This window comes from Adiantum capillus-veneris, chromosome 23, assembly GCF_014529385.1.
Source record: "Adiantum capillus-veneris isolate H3 chromosome 23, ASM1452938v2, whole genome shotgun sequence".
Classification (NCBI taxonomy): domain Eukaryota; kingdom Viridiplantae; phylum Streptophyta; class Polypodiopsida; order Polypodiales; family Pteridaceae; genus Adiantum; species Adiantum capillus-veneris.
Window position 1 is genome coordinate 106,574,731 of NC_140953.1, and position 8,761 is coordinate 106,583,491.

Sequence of the window (8,761 nt, forward strand, 5' to 3'; positions counted from 1 at the left end):
AAATGTCTCGTATTCTTCAGCAATAAAAAAACTCAACCATCATCATATACTATTCTGTAGAGTGTATTAGGTCCCCCAAAACTCAAGGAATATTAGCTTTATGTTATACATTACTCTGACACAATCAAAATTGAATTTGGATATCAAGAAAGCCACCAAAAAAATCATAAAAGTGCTAATTTTGGCCAAAAAAAAGGATTATGCAATTCTTGTAAGTTGGTCATAACTTTCAATTTTAACACTTAGCTCTCCCTACAAGCATCAAGACATGTTGAGAACTATGAAGGCTTATCCTCTAGCAATCTAAACCTCACAAACATGAAGTTTAGAGTGGTATAGTTCCAAAAAATTGAAAAAACGCCAAAAACAGGACCTGTTTTTTCACACAGTTTAGGTTCAAAAATGTTGTACAAGACTAACGTTAATGGTGAAATTGATACTCCAAAAAAAAATGTCAAGTTTTTTTCAGCTCATAAGGCAACTTTGTGGATATATAGCACCTAGAAATTCATTTTCATACTCTTCAAATAATTCAAGCAAAATGGTGACTTAACAGGACATAAAAGTGTCTTGTTACCATTCTAGTGTTAACAATATTTACGCTTTCGTAAGTATGTAAGATATCATATTTTTTTTGGTCGTCCAATTCATGTTTACTTGTTAGCGTCACAATTTCTACAGGGGTTACTATTAAGTGTATCCCAAAATATCCACAGATATACAACGTTAATAAGAGAGATTAAACAAAAAAGTTATATAACATAAAATAAAAGTATGTAATTGTACTTATCTGTGTTACAGAATTGTGAAGAGCTATGTTGCTGAAAGGTAAATCTTGCACTAGGTATTTTCTTGTTACCAAAAGCGTATTCTCAGCTTTGATACCACTACTGCAAGCAAGAGTGTAGAGAGCCTTGCAAAATACCAAAAATAATATACTACAAGCCATAAAAATGACAAATTTGAATACCTAGCGAACCCCATAGCACACAATCAAAGTTGTATGCGATCGGAGAGAGATATAGAGTGGGAGAGAGCAAGAGAGCACGTGTAGATGCACCTCCTAGAGCGGAGTGCTACACTGACATATTGAGAGATAAGAGAGGAGAGGAGAGAAGAATAGACACAGGCACTCGATGCAATCTCCCCCGTACAAAAGTGAGCATTTTCCTTTTGCACGTATTTATTTGTAGATATCTTGAATGCTCAAAGTGAATACATACTACTATCCTTTTGCATAATTCTTAGTTTTTTTCACCTATCACATGCAATAAATATATCATTTTTCATTTTTATTACAATGACAGCCATTAGGTCTCCCCAATCTTAAAAAATTCAAAAGCTTTTAAAAACATCAAAAAGTGAAGGGTGAGTTTAGGAATGAAAAGACCCATGGAAGTGCAAAGTCAAAAGCCATTTTGTGTTTATATAAAGAGCGATGGTAGAGTGCACATTTTTCTTTTAGCATTTTCTAGTGTCCTTTTACTATGTAATTTTGAATCCATTAGGAACAACTTTTCTTTATTTTCTTAAGCAATGTTGGACCTGAATCATTGACCAATAAAGAGCTGCCAAAAAGCCTAGGATTTGGGCGACTGAAGACATGTAGCAAATGAATGCAAGGGATATAGCTGAAATCAGTAGATTGAGTACCCCCTAATAGCTTGCTAATTATACTAGCATCGTTCCCTCCTCACATGGTTCATGGCTCATGCTGAGAGTTGAATATCAGGAAAAACAAAAGGACGATAAGATAATGTAAGCAAGAAACTCAATACTCTTCTTGAAAGCTCTATACATATGAGTTGGCTCGCACAAATTGGTAGCTATGATGGAAAGATTGAAAAGAAACACTATCCATAGTGAGAGCAACAACTACTTAGTCTACAAATGACTGAGTGTCCTCAACTTATGACATATGAGGAGGTCGTGGGCAAGAGCACTAAAGCAGTGTAGTTGCCAATCTACAGTCACAACATTCAAGTAGGGAAATCATGAAAGCCTTGCAGTTGCACAAAATCAAAGAGAGCAGAGTAGTGGGTGGACCTTTAGATGGTTGGACACCATGCACACAAAAAGGGAGCCTTTTCAGGGGATCGCCATCCTATGACTCTTCAATGTGTTCTGGAGGATGGAGGACTGATAGTCGACAGAGGAGGTGCAAATCAATTGGTCATTAGAGCACAAAATTGCACCATGTGTCACAAGAGGAGCACAGGTAGGCTGCATGGAAGTAAGGACACAACAAGGTCACTTTGTGAGCTATGGCCTATTTACACACCATTATACCAGCTTGTCAAAATGTCAACCACAAGATTGACTTCTCTAGCCTTTTCCCTATTATCACCCTCAATAGCCCCATATTTGGCTCTTATTAGGGGTGACTCCCTTCCTCGTCCTCGCCAAGCTATTCTGCTCAACCCATCAATGCTTATCATTACAACCTAACTATGAGCTTCCATGAAACTATTGGCCTATAGCCGCCACCCTAGCTCTTCATTTGCCCTCGTGGCTGGTCACTATCCTTGTTCAATCTACAAAATTGTCATTGGCCATTTTTGGGGGGCATTTGGCCCAACTTTGTAGACAACCACCGCTAGCTATACTCCTTATTTTTCTCCAATGCCTTAATATTTTGAATACCTATTGTTGGCTATCATCTGTTGCCATTATGCATGTCGTCTACTATCTTTCATGATCGCCACTGCCTTGCCTCAACTTCTCCATACTCAATGCCAAGTGGTGACTAGCATGTTGTGTGTGTGTGTGTGTGTGTGTGTGTGTGTGTGTGTGTGTGTGTGTGTGTGTGTGTTTGAGAGAGAGAGAGAGAGAGAGAGAGAGAGAGAGAGAGAGAGAGAGAGAGAGAGAGAAATCCATGTCCTCGACACTTCAAGACACCACAAAGCTCCTAATTCTGCTAACTTCCATGATCGTCACGGCCTTGCCTCAACTTTTTCGGGTTGAATGCCAAGTGGCGATATCCATGCGTGTGTGTGTGTGTGTGTGTGAGAGAGAGAGAGAGAGAGAGAGAGAGAGAGAGAGAGAGAGAGAGAGAGAGAGAGGCCCGAAACAATGCGTGTTGTTCCTGTGCGACGATCGAGCTGCAAGGTTCACTTGCCGAAAGGAGGAGCTTCTAAGTGACCAAAGAAGCCTCCCCCTATTATATATAGTATAGATAGATTCTTCCTTTAGAAAAAAAAAACTAATTTGAGCTTGAATTATGTTGCCTCAGATTCTTCCTTTTTCTTCCAAGAGGGGCATTAAGCTTACGTGGGCCATAGTGAGTAGATAGTTGATTCTTGTGTGCTAAACAAAAATGATATTTATTTGTTGTCGAGAATAAAAGAGCAAGTTTTAAGTCACGACGAGCACTAATTATTCCAAAAGCCACCTACAAGTTTGCCACCCCCTTAATGCACCAATCAAAAGGTTTTTTCGATTAAAAAATTACATTGCTATTTCTCTTAAAAATAAAATAAAATGCACGGTGCTACTAACAAAAAATACATAGGACTCAAAAGATTCAACACACACATAAATTACCAAATGTTGACAATATTTTAGCATTGCCCACAATATGAGCAATAGGGCCTACACAATAACATAGAGAAAACAATAAAAGAACAATATGAGGTCGGGTCTTTCGATCGCTAATCTGTGCCAAGGTCGATGAATGCTACAATCCACTAACATTAGGGTTGCAAATTAGGTCCTGCATAATCGGTCACCTATACCTAACATTAAATGGAGAATTGCATTTGTTGACATAACAAACTCTAGCGGAAAGAGCATTAACTCTGCACTATAATGTTTTGGATTGACATACAAAGAGGGGAGGGGGTATTAGGAAAAACATGTCCTGTGGATTTTGTCTTCCTTGGTGCTTCATCTACTAGTATACAACTTTTCTTTGCCAAAGCATCCCCCCCCCCCCCCCCCCCCCCCCCCCCCCCCAAAAAAAAAAAAAACCACCAAAAAGCTTCACAACCATAAATGTGCGTCCTCAAGGGCCATTCACTCAAAAGCAAGTATGGTGGACAAATTGGAGAGTGTATTTGTGTTGCAAGGTGCAGCGTTCGAATCACAACTATAACTGGTGGCACCCCAAAAGCACGGTGGATTATGCGACCAAGTTTGGTGGTGGCGAATGAGCATTCTGAGAGGGTGCATGGATTGGATGGCAATGCTAGTATTGACATGGTGGCAATATGGCTCATCATTGTGTGGATATCTTCATATAGAGATCAATTGTAAGATTCTAATAGAGTTTAGCAAGTGAGTGAGGGTTTTGTAATGTTCAAATCACACCTCTCATTTGGTTGCATCCAAATAGCAAGGTGAAATATGAGATCCAAGATTAAAGTGGTGGCAAATGCGAGGGGGGGCGGGGGATGTATAACAATCGCATTGGATGTGGAGGATAGAAGATACCAAAGCCCAAATCGGATTGGATGGGGAGGACGAAAGATGCCAGATGCCAAAGCCCAAATCGGATTGGATGAGAAGAACGGAAGATGCCAAAGCCCAAATCGCTTCAAGCCTGCAAGAACACGAAGCCGAGAGCACTTCGTAAGCCAAAGAACAAGCGATTGTGTGGATATCTTGATAGAGTTTAGAACACCTTAGGTCCAATGAGGACCAAAATCCAAAAGTGGAGCTTAGCAAGTGAGTGAGGGTTAGGAGTGGAGCTTAGCAAGTGAGTGAGGGTTTTGAAGAATGGGTGAGTGAGGGGGCAACAAGCGGGGCAGGCATGGCTACGAATGAGGGGCGCTCCTCCAGACCGGCCACGACCACGCAAATGTGAGGCTGCGAGGCGCCCACTCTCACAGCCAAATGTAGAGGAAGAGGGCCAGAGAGAGGAGTTTCTGCATTATATCGTCTTTGCTGCATCCACCAGGCGCAGAGCTTGCCCCATGAGAAGATGGTCACGCAGAGAACCGCTCTGACAAGCACAAGGCAAACCACAATGACGGCAAGTACCACAAAGTAGTCCTTCACGGGGTAGGCTTGGGAGCTGCTGCAGGGACGGCCGCCATCGCTGGAGCACGCCGAGGTAGAGGACGCCATTGCCGCGGCCATTTTTCAGGTAGTCTCTCTCTCTCTCTCTCTCTCTCTCTCTCTCTCTCTCTCTCTCACACACACACACACACACACACACACACACCTGCATGTAGCCTGCATGAGCCCTTAAGGCTACCCTACATATACCCTATATCCTCTCCCCCGCTTCTTGTGTGAGCTGCCCTCGACATTGACATGCCCGGATTCTCCACATTCTAACAACCATAACGATATGCAAATAAAGGAGATGGAACCAGGCCACCATCCAAGGGATTGTGTTGTTGGGATTACTCTTGCTATTGCAAACATTTAAATAACACATCCTATCGTGGGCTTTTAGCCTCTAGAAATGGATTTTTCATGAATGGTCGCACCCCAGGAAGACGAACGTATTTTGATCCAAGCGAAGCCCTCTGTAAGCCCCTCATTGTGTCCAACATGTCTTTCATCATATGGGATCATGGGAGATGTCCGCGCACTGTTAATGCTGGCATATAGCCATCCTCGCCCCCTACAAAATTACATCGGTCAATACGGTGAAATGTTTGCCAATCAAACTTGACACTGTGTTGGCTCATCGGTTTGTTAAAGTAGAGCGTTTTGATTTTGTATGTGTGAGTTTTTTCCTTGATATGCACCTCATATTTGACATTTATGATGAAAGGTTTCTTTAGTATAGTAAATCAAAAAATTGTGCTTAATCTTTTTCATGAAAGTCTTCGTACAGCGTATGATTGCACCTACCGTATGGCTATACATTATACATTCGTACGGCCGTGCTTATATAAATATGGGCTAACTTTTAAAAAAAAAAGTTTGTAGCCCTTACCGTGAGTATTTGGTCTTTGTGCCCACTTCCTAGCTTATATTTTCTAAGTTCGTCTGACCCTTTAACCTTAGACTTAGGTTTAGTCGTAAGTCACTAGGTAATTTGTGAATGTTTTTTTTGGTTTTAAAGAGTTATGTTTTAAGGAAACACATTGTATTTATTGAGACAGTATGATATAATTTGAAATACACCAAATTTTTGCGCACGAAACCGTATCGTACTTTATCATACAACCTTATCTGTGATCTTTTTCTAACCATGCTTATTATTTCTTTTTTTGTGAGTGTCAATGGCCTTTAATCTCGTTTTGTATTCTCAATATCTCAACGTTTCTTCCATTGTTAAATGCTTTTGGAGAATGAGCTTATGATTAATTAAGTTTAATGATATACACAAGTTATTTGTTTCATTCATAATCCTATTTTCATAATGGACAATCTCTTTATAACTATATAATTATTTTCCTAGGTGTCACAGATTTATGTGAGGGCTTAAACATCGCTCACAGATACTCACATGACCAAGTTAGCCTATAGAAGGCTAGTTTCGTTTTGCCACTTTTTTTCTTCTAATCTTGTGCTTTACTTGCCATACCAAACAATCATGCCTCATTCTTGGAGTTTACAATTTTAAATCCACATACTATAACTATAGACTTGAGAAAGCATCTTGTAAGCTTGACAAGTTTCTGTAAAAGTATTCAAGTATCAAAGCAATTGACTCTATGGTGAGAAACATGATGTGCATTTGGCTTATACCATTAAAAAATGGTGTCTTGTGCAAGAGCTTACTAATTACTATCTATGTAAAGTTTTTAGTCATTTGTAGAACCGCTTTTATGCTCTGCTAACTGTTCTAACCCACATGACACTAGTGTCCGTTGTGCATAAAATTGTAGCCGAGGGGGTTGGGCAACCCACCTAAGAAGGATAATGTGCGGTGGAGATGAAGTTTTGTACATATCTTGTACAAATACATATGTTTTTTCAGTTTTCATGAGTGCTAGTACGGTGTTACAGTTTTCAAGTTCAATAAATTTGCTCGAGAAGGTAGTGTGTCAATCGCAGTAATGATGGAGAAGATATGTCATATTAAAGTTTGGTGTTGTTGACGGTGAGGAGGTTCCAGATAAGTTTTCATTGTTTTGACGGCTTCGATTGGCGATCAGAGCGGGTAAGTTCATTGCTTGTCATTCCACACAAGTTTTGTGAAAGCTGAGTAATTCTAAATTCACCATTTGGCCATATTAGAACGATTTGACATGGGCATTCCAAATCCACTACTTGGTCAATCTAAACAAGCTATTGTCGTTTTTAACTTGTTATGAAGGATATGTGTATCCTAGATCCACCACATAGCCAAGCCATATAAGTTTTGGAAGAGAATGTGTATCCAAGATCCATCGCTAGCCATTTTGCGCAAGATGTGCAAATCCATGTTACTGCAAGGTATATTGTGAAATTCATGTACTCATAAGTTTAGAAACATATGTCCATTACATATAATGTTATGGCGATCATTTTTTTTTGTCATGCGACGCACTTAATAATGATTTTCAAATACATTAATGATAACTTTTACATAAAGGAGTTTATTTTAAAATTCAAGTAATGTCACGTCAATTCTAGTATGAAAGTAATTCATCACCACTTTTTGTGTGGCATAAAGTTTCAACATAAACAAAATCACATTTCTCCAAGCTAATGTGTGTTGTGACGAATTTGTGCCACGTTGTAAAATTGATATCAAAAGTAATATATATTTCAGCTCATATTCAAACCATGAGCTCTATTTATATATTCTGCCACATTTTCAGCTTTCGTATCACTAACAATGTACACTTTGTCATCAATAAAATTGACGATTTGATCCTTTAGAAGTGAACATACTCTTGGAAATACCTCCCACAACTTTTCAAGTGCCATGGAAATACTTGTCACTACCAACATGAAGAATAGTTATATCTTTTGAGGAGATATATCCATAAGAAGTTCATAATCAGCTTCAAATATATTTGAAGCTGATATTTCAAATAATACATTGTTCAACTCAAAACTTATCCTTTGGAATGAAAAAAATTTGTATATTAAGAGAATCAATATATCATAGAGAATATGCAAGACGTTGTCTTTCAATACCTTTTGTCACTTTTGTGTTTGCAACACAAAAGTATATAACACATCTAGTTTAAATATCTATTATGCTTTGGTTAAATTTTGTATATTATGAAAAACCAATTTAATATGGTGAAGAAACAAATGTTTATATGTCAATTTACATTGAATAAATTTTTAGTAGATGTGTTACTTTGTAGTTATTGATAAAATGAGCAATGAGTTATCTTGTAGTATTAAACTAAGATGTTTTGTATCCAGTATTGTCGCTTGTGTCCTTGAATTTGAAGAATGCGTAAATCTCACAAAGACATCTCCTCTGCTTAAGAATAAAAGTGTGGCGAAGAGTTGTATCGCACCATATCATTCTAAGTCCTTCGCATAGTGCAATGGAACAATAGTACCATGCTTGACATACTCTGCAAAATACATTGTAATTGTACATATTCCTTGTTATTCAAAAAAAGAAAGGAGCACACGTTGTGGTTCTATTGGGATTCTCGCTTCATTTGAAGAGTGAAAATATGTATAGACATGTGAAATATCTATACTTGAATTTGCTTTGTTCTTCACAACGTTTGATAGTGTACTCAATGTAATCCGTCTTCTGTGTACCATGTTTAAATTGTGATGATCGCCAAGTATTACAAACTGTCAAGAAATGGGAATAAACAACATCGTTAATATTATATACAATCAAAAGCGCCTCCGAGCTTTGACATGGTTTTTGATCATTAAGCACATCGAACTTTTTAGG

General features: G+C 38.6%; 1 long non-coding RNA gene across 1 annotated transcript; it reads left to right on the plus strand.

Moving 5' to 3' along the window:
* Window positions 1-4,230: 4,230 nt before the first annotated feature.
* On the plus strand, window positions 4,231-6,734 carry LOC147428312 (uncharacterized). The gene is made up of 2 exons (XR_015185980.1): window positions 4,231-5,086; window positions 6,359-6,734. It is a non-coding gene; the product is annotated as an uncharacterized LOC147428312 (long non-coding RNA).
* Window positions 6,735-8,761: the final 2,027 nt, after the last annotated feature.